This window comes from Lissotriton vulgaris, chromosome 4_1 (genome assembly GCF_964263255.1).
Source record: "Lissotriton vulgaris chromosome 4_1, aLisVul1.2, whole genome shotgun sequence".
Lineage (NCBI taxonomy): Eukaryota > Metazoa > Chordata > Amphibia > Caudata > Salamandridae > Lissotriton > Lissotriton vulgaris.
In genome coordinates this window covers 364,168,455-364,180,775 of record NC_141691.1, presented here as the reverse complement: position 1 = coordinate 364,180,775, position 12,321 = coordinate 364,168,455, and positions in this window count along the sequence as shown.

Here is a 12,321-nt window from a genome sequence, read left to right as displayed (position 1 = left end):
TTGCAGGCGCCTACTCCAACACACACAAGCAGCACACTCACTCAAACACACAAAGGAACACCCAAACAACATACCAACACTATTGACACTATACCATCAGGCACCACAGCCACTACCACACCGCATCTACCACAACCACCCCTACACCTTCAACTACTAAAACCACCACCACACCCACAAGCACCACTGCCACCACCACAAGCACCATGAGCACCAGAACACCCACAGCCACCCACAGCTACCCCACACCCTCACCTACCAGCATACCCACAAGCACCACAACCACAAGCTCACCCACAGACACCAGCACCACAACCATTATCACAACAATAACCATCCCTTCACCCAGAACCACCAGCACACCCACAAGCACCTCAACCACACCAGCCAACTCAATTGTAAATTCATCCAAACACATACCCACATGCAAGCCAACACCCATCAAACACAAAAGTATACCCTCACCACCTCAGTGCTCTTTCTGCTCCTGATCACAGGCGCCCAGACTCCCCTACACCAATCCAGATGCTGCTCTGATTGGGTGAAGCAGGCCGGTTTTACTCTACCAGAGGGACGGGGAGACTGTGTCTGCAGAATGAAGCCTGTGCCTGCTGTATCTTAATGAAATAGCCTAGTGATATCTAGGTGCGTATGATCGTTTGGCCATCTTAAGACAGCCCACAAAATCGCCACGTGCACTTGCAGTGACCTGTGACCACCACTCCTCCTAATGCTGCTGTGAGAGAATTGACCCACCCTCAAGAGTAGGCTTCAGCTGTGGCTCCATATTGTAAAATAAAATGATACTAAAACTACTTTCTTATTGCATTTTACATGTTTTTACCTGCTGTCTTAGGCATTGGTGCAATGCCCCTCTGCCATAACAGAGGAACTGCCAGTGGAAGAACCACACACATCTAAACATACACCACAAAACATATACCCACAGGCACAATAACCACACCAACCACGTAAACATCAGACTCATCCAAACATACACCTACTCATAAACAAACACCCACTGAACAAAAACGAACACACTCACCCGAATACTAAACACCTTAGAAACCCCACACATCCAAACATACACCAGACCTACACACAACTGCAAAACATACACCCAAAAGACACCACAACCACACAAACTGTGCATACTAATCCAAATCAAAACCCTCATACACAAGCACACCAACACACAAAATAACACCCACCACACACAAATGCACATAGTCACCCAAACAACATACACCTGCCAGGAAACAAGCACACAAACAAACACAACATACACCAGATCCACATGCAACTTAAAAACCAACAGACATGAGCATCAAACACTGCAGCTCCCTCTACCTCCCTAGCCCAATCCTCTCCCACCCCTCCTCCCCATACTACTCCTCCTGAATTCATGTTTTACCTGGCCATAACCCCTGCCAAACCCAAACTCACCACTCCCAAGAAAGATCAGTGAGGTGTCTGCTCTATGCCCACTAGATGCCCCATCCTGAGAAGGTTCCCGTTTGGCATTCTGTTTAGGAGGCAAGTCTGGGGCAACATTCTTATGTCATGTTCTTGTGACAATTACGTGTTTGCTATTTCATGTTTTGAAACGAAACATTGTTCTGAGAGAAGTATCTCATTTATTAATACAAATATTTTAATTTCACCAAGCTTCTCCTGACATTATTTTTCATTTACAATTCTTGGATGGCTAAAACTGTTAATGATTAAAATGTGAACTTACAACTATGACGGAAAATAAAAAATGTACATGCATAATTTGTAAAGTCCATACACTAGTACAAAACTTATGTGATGGACATTCACATTTTGGTGCAAGCATTCATCAGGATAATGGACACTTAACCAACAAATGAATTTATCATTTTCATTTTTAAGTGTTGATACTAATGTGTTTATTTGTACTTGATAACTGACGAAAATAAACACATATGCATTGCCCTTTAAAAATACTAACACACATAGCATTTAAAAGAATACAGGACGTGCACAAGACATGGAGAAGTGTAAAGTTGATGAATATGTTAATTGGTTCAACTTTGGAACTAAAATTAATTTTACAGGTATTTGAAAACCAGCAATTCACCTTATCGTGTGCACTTTCTACATTATATTATGTCTCAATTATCCCAATAATGTGTAATGCATATGTTAATGATTTTCAAATTTAGGAAAATTAAGTTATCACATTGGTATGCTCAGTTTTAGATAGTGTCCATTATCATGAAGGCAGCTTGCACCAAATTTTAAAATACAATAAAATTAAACAAGTGTGTGTTCTTGAATGTCTTAAAGAACAAGATAATACACACATATGCTTTGCACATTGGTATGTTATTGCTTGTAAGAGAGATTTCAACATGCACAATTCCAGATCAAATATAAACGGACAAGTCAAAAGGTAACAAGTTATCATATAAGCTTACCTTTGATTCCGGTGACGACGGTGTTGATTTGCTTCGTAGTTAAGTAGCAGCAGCAAAGGCAGGACTTGGACGATCGGCTCCATGACGGAAATGTAGTGTGAAACAGAAAGAAGGTAAGTGTTCGCCTTATGTCAAGTCCAATTCACCAACTCGGGTGTGGAGGTTTCTCCGCCACAATTACGTCAGCTGGATGGCATATCATGATTGGCCCGGTGGACAAACTGGCTGAACTCCCTTTTGCAGCTGCTATTGCCTATGGCGCTGTAAAAGTGGGTGAACAAATCTGGTGGAGCAGATGGCACTGTGATGGTCTTTTGGCCATTGACCCTCCAGTATATAAATGAAACGGAGGGACTGCCTAGTAGGCAGGCAGGGGATCCAACAGGAAAATTATGGCAGGACCAAATCCGCCAAGATCTAAATTAGGCACACTTATTTTCTCTAACTATACACTAACATTATAAGCCCTATCCAAAGTGATCTAATCCTACCGAGTTTCCATTGTGCCAGCCTACCTGTGAACAGATACTGGGCTGCGCACGATAGTAGTTTACCACACGCAGGCCGCACACATGTGCACAAGCGTGACCACACGACTTCATGTGTAACCAACCAAGTGCTACTTATCCTTGCTGCATCATCAGCCCAGCCTTACCTTAAAAGGCGGACACTGGCAGTAAACATGCAGAGTCCATTTGCCATGTGATTACCGTTAGTGAGACACATGTAGGACTCACCCACAGTAAAACGTCCAAAAACAGGTGATCTAAAAAGCAAACACTAATTGGGTAAAACCCAATAGCAACAGCAGGTTTAGGTGGGACAAAAGATTTATTTTGCCAGGCCAAATTGGCAGTTTAAAACTGTACACAAGCTTTAATGGCTGGCCTGAAATGTGTGTTAAAGTTTCACTTAAGTGAGTGGCACAATGAATGCTGCAGGCCCACTAGTGGCATTTGATGTACAGGTTTCTGGGCATATGTAGTTCTTAGAACTGGGATTCCTGGTTGGCTGAGGTATGCACCCTGGACCGACAGGAACTATCACTATAGCCAACATGAGCTAGACAAACAATAAAAGATAGCCTGTGCACACCCTCCGGTAGCTTGACGCAGAGCAACAGGCTTATCTCAAGAGGCAATGTTTAAAGCATTTGTGAAACAAGCACACACAGTAAAAGTCCACACAGGTTTTGAAAAATAGGGGATATTTATCTGAACAAAATGAGACCAAAAGAAAAAATATCCAACCTGTAGAAGTCAAGATAATAATCTTTAGAGATCAAATGCAAAAATAGTGCTTAGAAGTCACTATTGGTCAAAGGTTCCTTGACGTTGCGAGGGCCTGGTGGAAATCCAAAGTTCAGGCCGACCACGAGGGAGAGCAAGTCGGCTACAGGACACAATCAGGGTCCGCTGAGACAGTACCTTGGATGGAGCTAAGCATCGACAGTGAGGGAACGATGTTTAGATTTTTTCGACCCAGTCGGATTGCTGTATCCACATCGAGCTTCACTGAAGTAAAAGCAATGCGTCATTGTCGATCCACACTGAGCATCATCAGTAGGGCTCGCAGGCTATTAAACCACTGTTGTCGAACAGCCTCTGCATCAGCATTGACAGGCGATGTGACGCTTGCGCTTGGAGCAGTATTGCTTTGCACAAACTAACCCGCCCTACAAATGAGGGAGGTGTTCGTTTCCCCAATTTTAAATCATATCATTCTGCCTTCTTGATTAAACAGTCCTTCTCTCTAGCTTATAACTTCATGGATAATCCTGTGCCTAAATGGGTTCTTTTAGAGCGTTCCTTTTTAAAAGGTTTTTCGTTCCAGCATATTGTATTTATGACAAACTGCTTGTTTCTAACTAAATTTCCTATTCTGAAATACTCGCAAACACTGCTGTACAATGCATTCTCTTTTAACCTATCTCCTCTCCAATGCTTTTTATCCTCAGTTGTGCGGTATAACAAATTCCTCAAATATAAAGGCAAATCGTTTTACTTTAAATATTGGAAGGAGAAGGATATTTTGTTTGTACATCAATTCGTTGATGGTAATGAAATTATTCCTTTCCATGTCCTGAAAAATATGTATCATCTTTCCTCTTCGTCTCTTAATGAATATTATATTATAACGTCTGCCATTCAATCACACTTAACTTCTCTTTCGCCTCCTGATACCTTCCCTATTTCAACACCCTCCACTCAACTGTACCCGTTATTTTCAACCCAACAGCCTAAGGCTGCTCTTGTTTATACCATTTTGTTGTCTAATGTTACGGAGCGCCTTAAATCAAAAGTAGAGACTGCTTGGGAACATGATATTGCCATCTCCCTCCCGGTCTCATTGTGCGATCGTTTGTGGTCTAAACTGTTTAAAACTTCAATTTCTGCTCGTATTACTCAATCTTTGTTTTTCATTTATAATAGAGTTGTTCTTACTCCTGTTAGTAATAATAAGTTCTCCCCTACCTCCTCACCATTGTGTTGGTCATGCTCTAAAGAGCTAGGTTCACTTAAACATCAGTTATATGAATGTTTAACAGTTCTGTCATTTTGGAATGATGTCTGGAATATTCGCATGCCAATGTTTTCCTGTTCTGCCCCATTATCCCTATTGAATGTTTTTCTAGGTTCATTATCAGATGATGTTGATATTGTATCTTCTTCAGCTAGACTGTTGGACCTATTTATTGCTATCGCATTTAAAGTTATTTTGTCGTGTTGGAAGGATAACTCCAATTTATCTGTACATACATGGTGGAATTTCATTTGTGATGAACATAGGATCACTCTTGTTTCTTCCTTCTCTATTCCCCTAAAAATCAAATCTGATCTTCTCTGGCTCCCCTTTACTATGTATCTTTCTTCCAACTCTCCTGTATGATCTTTACACCCTTAATCTCACATTTGTTTTATTCCTGCGGCTTTTCATTTTTCCTTTTCTTCCCTCTTTTTTCCTTTCTTCTTTACTTTTCTTTCTTCTTCCCCGTCTGTCTTTCTTTTCTCTTTCCTCTTTTTCCTTTTCCATACTTACTTCTCTATTATACATATGTTTTAGACTCCATGTTCTTCTGTGTTTCATGCCATTCTGTATAACACTTTGAGGTCGTCATCTATGCACACAAGGAAATTACCCCTCTAAAAATCTTAATTCAGAAATGTGCATTCACTCGTCAGAGAGATTTATAAATTGTAATCAGATTCTTCTTGTAAAAGACTGTCGATGCAAGCGCGTTTCAGCCTTTGTTATCCTCTTGGACGCCTCTGGACCAGGGTGAGGAAACTTGTAGAGCAAAATCCAGGTGCCCTGCAAAGAGAGCTCAATTCAAAATGGACACAACTGTCCCGGGAATCTAACTTCAGTACTTTCAATTCCCATACCATTCATGGAACGCCACTCAATTTCTCAAATAGCCTCACAGGGCTAAATACAGCAATCCCCGCTCTCTGCACTTAAAAAACGCGTTTGGTCACCATTCTTCGTTCTGTCAACAGCCCACGCATAGCAATTCCAGAGTAGGCAGGCTCACTACACATATCAGAGTGTTAAACTGCTCCCAGATTTGTAATCTTATATTTAGATAATGTAAAACCACAACTGGCAAAATCATTATACATGAACTTTCGTTTCAATATTCTCCAGATCAAATCAAAGACGAGTAAATGGTCATCTGGTTTCACTGCTGATAGGGAGGCTCATTGCACATTATGCACTTTAAATGTGGAAGAAAATATTGCTTGTGCTGTTCTTTTGTCCATCATACCCCGTCCTGAGAAAGAAATGGATTAAACTTATGTGTTGCAATATGGGGAGTAGAAAATGATTAGAATCTCTACAAACCTTGAAAATGGAGATGTCCCATATTAAGGTTTTAGGTCTAATAGATGCCTTTTTGCTGTAAATTTAGTATGCATGAAAAAAGGCTTGGAATTTTAACGGTTAAAATAAAATATAATTATTTTAGGCTGTTACCTACTTTTAGTGCTCTTTAGGGCCTGATTAGTATGGCAGTTGGACGAACATCTGACCACTCTGGTCGGGGAAAGGGACCTGCCGACAGCGAGTTGGCGGTCCAGCCAGACAAATTATCATCCAACAGCCTTGGAGCTGGTTGGAAACATGCCTCTTACAATTGAGGCTTGTACTGCGGCCAAAAAAGGGCTACAGCACAAGCCTCACTGCTAATTGTCTTGTTTGAAAACATCCCTCCATCTTGTGATAGGCACCATGCGGTGCCTGCCACATATGCAGGGATGTTTAGGGGGTAACCATAGGTTCCCCAGTCCCGATACCTGAGGGTCAGGCGGCAAGGGGGACCCGCCAGTGGCCCCAAAGTCACTTTCTGCCTGCCTTTTCATGGCGGGCGGACCACCATGAAATGGCAGGTGGAAATGGACATTGTAATTCCTAGGGTGGTGCCTGGGAGATGGTCCCTCTGCCAGATGCCTCTGTCCACCTCATCCTAATGTGGCGGGTGATCCTGCAGTGGCAGATGATGGTGAGACTGCCACCAACAGCTTGATTGTAAGAAGTTGTGATGAACTATAAATGTTTTAAGATTGGTGCTTATATTTTTGTATTCTATGAAATGTTGTTGCATCCTTTTTATGGCTTCCAACCGAAATAAAAGCTATTTTGATTGAATAATTTATATTTCTTTTATGTCCCTGCGAGATTTTTTTTCCTGAAGTCTTAAATCTGCTGGATTGGCTTGATAGCATTGGTTAAATTCTCAAAGTTGAAACCTGCTACCACGCTGGGATCTCCACAATGCACAATGCAGCAACTCTGTCACTCCTGGCAGGACATCTCATTTATGGGAGCAAAGGGACAGTTTGCTTGGTATGAGTGAACTTATACATGGCGTTTGAAACCATCAAAAGAAGATTTCTATGGAGAAAAAAAATATTGATTAGATCGAGCCTCAACCTTGCTAGTTCCCATCATAAAAATATGGATCATGCTGGAGTTTGCCATTGGTCATGAAGTATTCTCAACAAATATGAGTTGCTATTGCTGTATGCTCTCACCAGTTCCTTTCAATATATAATCGGTCTGGCCAGGGAGGACAGGTGCATAATATTTCTGTCTTCAGAACTCGGAACAAGATCATTTTTATATAATGATGTTACATTATTAATTGAAAGTACACCACTGAGTCTACAGTGCGGTAATGGATATCTGGAAACCAACTTAATGAAAACTAGCCTCAATATCAACATAGACAAGACAGAGATACACATGGGCATATTTACAAGTCCCTAGTGCGACCGGAGCATTACTTGTTTTGGTGCTCCGGTGCCGCTCTGTGCTAGCCATTTTACAAGGCAGCGTTAAGCCACTTTGTGTGGCTTAAAACAGCCGTGTAAATATGGCTCTCTGCAACACAGTTGTCTGTGGCAAAGAGACATGCAATGGGTGTTACTGTGGGCGATCCCAGCAACACCCATGACTTTTTGACACTGCTCCAGATTTACAAGCAAAATTGCTTGCAGCCCCGCGCTGCACCATTTTCATGTAAATATGCCCCTCTGTTTTGCCATGCGCTGGTGGCATTTGGATGTAGGTAAACTGTAATTTGTCACCTCTGATAAATATCTAGTCTCACTTCCGATAAACTGAACTAGAGTCTAATGTCTGAAAAGAGGAGATCAACCAGTATACAATCTTGAAGCCTGGCCAAATTTAACTGTTTATGAGGGTTACTGTTGTTCAATTTGCACGAAAGCATACTTGACAAAACTACTGCTGACCCTAATTTTTGGCACTGAAATCTGGTTTGCATAGTGAAAATAGAACCTGAGTCTGAGGAGCTAAGTCACTCTTGAAGCCATTCAACTGGATTTATATCACAGCTCAACGTGGAATTGCGCCTTGGCCAAATGTTTAAACTGGCAGTTCTGCATATTATTTGCCACATCTGACTCCCCATTGCTTTTATTTAAAACTGAACAGGATTATTCAATTGTTCACACAGAACTTTAAAAGTTACAAGAGCTCAATTAGATCTTGGAGATGCTGGGTTTGAAGCGGAGATTATATAAGCGAGCAGCAACCACATTACAATACAAAGTTATGTATGTACACATTTAAACAGAATCATATTTTTGCTTTATAACCGACATACATTTAGCATGTACACTCCTTGAAAAGATTACATTGTAATTCTTCCTAAATGTATGCTCAATTGCACACATAAAGCTAGGATAATTGATTTTTGGTGGGCCATACTTCCACTCTTGGAGACCACTAAAGCTCGGACTGGCATAGACGTAGATTGTAGAAGATTCAGGATGTGTAGGGAAGGGTGGATCACTTCACCATATTTTGAAGACTGCCCCTCTCTATCAACCCATTGAGAAATGCTTATTTCCCAACTCTTAGCAAAGGGCCGTTTGGACTCAGAGCAGTTAGCTTTGTATTGATTGCTCTGCAAGCATGTAATATTATGGTTTAAACCATAAATGAGGTACATGTAATGCTCGTGTTTTTTTTTAATTCTAGACACACGTTTTTCCTTTTTCAAATAAACTATTTCGTTATTTTTACCATCTATTTATGAACTGCAGTTGATTAGACTCTTCTAAGCCGGGGATTTCTCATTCCATTTAAACTAACTCGAGAGTACATGATTATTGCTTTATCCCAAATGAAACAAAATCAGAAAAATGGTGCGAAGACTCTATTAAAAGATAACAAGAGGCTAGGGAATCTAGAACCATAATCCATACAAACTTGACATAGAAACATGAATTTCATAACTAAGACACAATAATGGCTATTTTGGTCTTTAAATTACTTCATAATGGCACAGCCATTGCAAGTAGGGCAGTGATCCTTTAGCTTTTCACTTCAAAGGGCACAGGAAAAGTCAAAGTGCGATTCTTGTACGTAGTGTGCAGAATGACTAACACTGGGATGGCCTATCCACCAGCCCTCACATATGTCGAAACCATCTCACTAGCTCCTGTTTACGGAGGCAGTCCCAGGTAAAACATTGATACCTCTGAAAGAAGAAGGCAAGATGACACAGTGGCAATCGATAAATATTAAAAGAACTTGCAGCAGTTGCGGTTGATACCATTGAGGATAAAGCCCACAAAATTTCGCTGAATCTCTCTTCGCTTCAGGCAGATCCCACAGTGTTTTACACATGACTCGCTGATTTGGAGCCACGAATAATGGCAGTGGAGAAGATCCGCACCAGGGCAACCAACTGGGAACAGGGCCATTGATTTTTGCAGTCAAAGCTGACTGAGCTGGAGGATAGAAACAGGAGAGACAATCCGCACTTTTCCAGTCTCTCGGGAAAAATGGAAGGGGATAACATAATGACCTTTATGCTCCACTCAATTCTGTCATAAACCTTTCTGATCTTTCAACCACCCCTGGAGCTGCAGCGAGCCTTTAGGATCAAATCAAGAAATAATGGAGGTATGTTTGCACCTCAATAGGTGATTGTCTGCGTTTTACGGCACCAACAAGCAAGAGAGGTGATCCAACTACCTAAAAAACAAGGCCCTTTCTTTCTGGAAGAGCATAAAATGCATGTGAACCAAGACTTTTCACAAGAAACTATGTGCAAACGGAAGAGTTTAATTTCTCTACGGCTTAGACTGAAATGTCTCAATCTCAGCTACAGCCTCCTGGACCCCTCCTGGACCCTGCCTGGATGCTATCTAAAAATAATCACACAAGGGCGTGGCTTGCGCGCCGCTTCAGCATGGCGTGTTGCGCTTGAGCTCCGAGGCGAGTTTGTCCCGTTGAGCTAATTTCTCCGTTTCTTGCTGCCCTTTTATGCGGAAAAGGCAACCCTCAGCAGCGGAACATGCAGAGAGCTGTTTGACGATGTTTTCCTGATGTTTTGGCCACCGGCTGCGTGATTTCTGCCTAACGCTTCAGAGGCGCTCGTCTTCCTCACGAGCGGACGCCATTTTCCCGCTCTTGACGTTGCTGACATCTTACCTCAGATGCGCCGCTTTGGATACAATTTTGCAGTGCCACTTCGCTGCCCAGAGCGTTTCTTCTATGAGACCTACAACTGGTAACATTTTTTCCTTTTTTCTGTTATTTTATTGCTGCTTGGCTGGGTCTTAAGCTGCTCACGCGCTGTCTCTCTCAGAGCGCTTCTCTCATAGAGGTGTCGATATTTTTCCTACGAACTCATTACTGTGCTCCCCTGCTCTGCACATAATTTCGCCGCTAGTACTATCTTAGCACACACTGAACTCAGTTTGCTATACCTATTTCTCTGAGACATTCTGCGCAGCTTCTGTTTTCCTTTTTCCCTCAAGTGGTATTCTTGGAGTCTACTTCTTCAACACTGCAAATATGAATCGTTCTTCGACCACCAAAGACTCGAAGGATGTTGGCACGTCGTTGAAAAGACTTAAGTCAGTCTCTCCGACGCCCGAGTCTCCTCAGTCAGACACTACTTCCACATTGGACACGATATTAGCGCGCCTTAATGAAGTGCATGATATTGCGCAGTCAACAAAAACTAACACAGACTTATTACAAGTGGAGGTGTCTGCTATCAGAAATGACTTTAAAGCCCTTTCTCTTCGTGTATCTGCTACAAAATCACGAATCAGTTGTGCAGAGGATGGTATACAAAAACAATCCAGATCCCTCAACCACTTGGAGCGCTCAATGGTGGCATTGCGCAGAGATCTCACTGAGCAGGAGGACCGTAATCGTAGGTCTAACCTACGTATTTTTGGGTTACCGGAAGATTCAGAGAAGTCATCTTCCTCTATGATAGAGTTTTTATCTCATTGGATTCCGGACACCTTGCAAATCTCATTCCACAGAGAATTTGAGATAGAAAGAGCACACCGTGTTCCAACGTTTCGACCTAAAGCGGCAACCCAGCCGAGAGCAATCATTTTTAAACCACTGCGACATCAGCATACTGAATTGATTCTCTCTCATATGAGGAAAGCTAAGCAAGTCATCTGGGATGGTCATCAAATCTCCATTTCTCAAGACTTTGCCAGAGACACGGTTATAAGGAGAAAAGGCTTCCTGAACCTTCGGAAACGTCTCTCTGAAATGGGCATTCCTTTTTCGTTTTCTGGTCCTTCAAAATTCCGCATCACTTATAAAGGACGCTCTAGAATTTTTGATGAGCCGGCGGACTTGGCTACGTTCCTGGACAACCAGTTGGAGATAGAGATGGAGATCCAAAGAGCAACTTCGCAGACTCCTGGTGCCTCGGGCACTTGAACTGTCTCCTGTTTGTTTCTGGATGTATTTTTCTGTATGCCTGATTATTTCCTCTCTCCCGTTGAGCTTATCTGCCAGTCTTACCTTCTGGGAATGTTCGTGTTAATTCTGTTCTTCTTCTATCCATACTGATTTCATTTTTGTCTGTCTCCCTTGCACTATACTTGCCTATCTTACTCATGGTATTCTTCCTGAAGTACCCTTTTATATCTTTCCACTGGTTTCTTACTCTTCTATTCTACTTATTTCTTGGTATGTTTTACCTATTTTGTTCTTTTTTTCATGATCATGCCTTTTGTTTTGGTTGGTTTTTCTCCTCCGCTGCGAGGCCCCAGGGCGGTTATGCGCTATACAAATGCAATTTTTCATTTCATTTCATTTCATTTCTATTCAGAGCTTCTTGTCCATATTCTCTCTCTTTTATTTCCTACATGTCGTCTTTCTCTGTTCTTCCTGCTTATCTCTTCAACATTTGCATTACTTTTTTCTTACAAATCATTTGCTATCTCTCTTTATCTGCCTATTCTGCTATTTTTCCACATTTATTTTCTCATACGTCTCTATATTTTTGCTTCTGCAATTCACATTCATAGTATTGTTATATACAGTTAGAGCTTGTTCTTTAATTATGTAGTTCTCTTTC